This window comes from Lipotes vexillifer, unplaced genomic scaffold (genome assembly GCF_000442215.2).
Source record: "Lipotes vexillifer unplaced genomic scaffold, Lipotes_vexillifer_v1.1 scaffold687, whole genome shotgun sequence".
NCBI classification, from domain to species: Eukaryota; Metazoa; Chordata; class Mammalia; order Artiodactyla; family Lipotidae; genus Lipotes; species Lipotes vexillifer.
Window position 1 is genome coordinate 169,433 of NW_006782674.1, and position 440 is coordinate 169,872.

The window sequence follows — 440 nt, forward strand, 5'->3', positions numbered from 1 at the left end:
CATGTACACACCCATGGGGACTGGGAGGACAGGGCTTAGGGGAGAGAAGAAAGGCTGTTTTAAAGGGACAGTTATTTTCCTCGTCACCTGCTGCTGAAATGAGCTCTGGGTTAGAGTGGGGAAGGTTGAGTCCAGTCCCAGATCTTCTTCTAAGCTGCTGTGGGTCCTTGGGGAAGTTACTTCTCTTCTCTGGGCTTCAGATGCAAAATCGATACCAAGACCTCTGTAGACCCTATGTGTATGTAATGTTGTAGTCAGTCTTTAAGGCAGGAAACAGAAACCACTCTAGGTATTTCAAGCAGAGAGGGATTTTATACAGAGAATGAGGACTTTACCAAATCCCTGGAAGAGCTAAATGAAGTTGAAGGCTACGGGTAGGGAAACTGCCCCATCACGGTTGCTTCTGCTGTCACCATCACGGCCACACACACACACCCCCC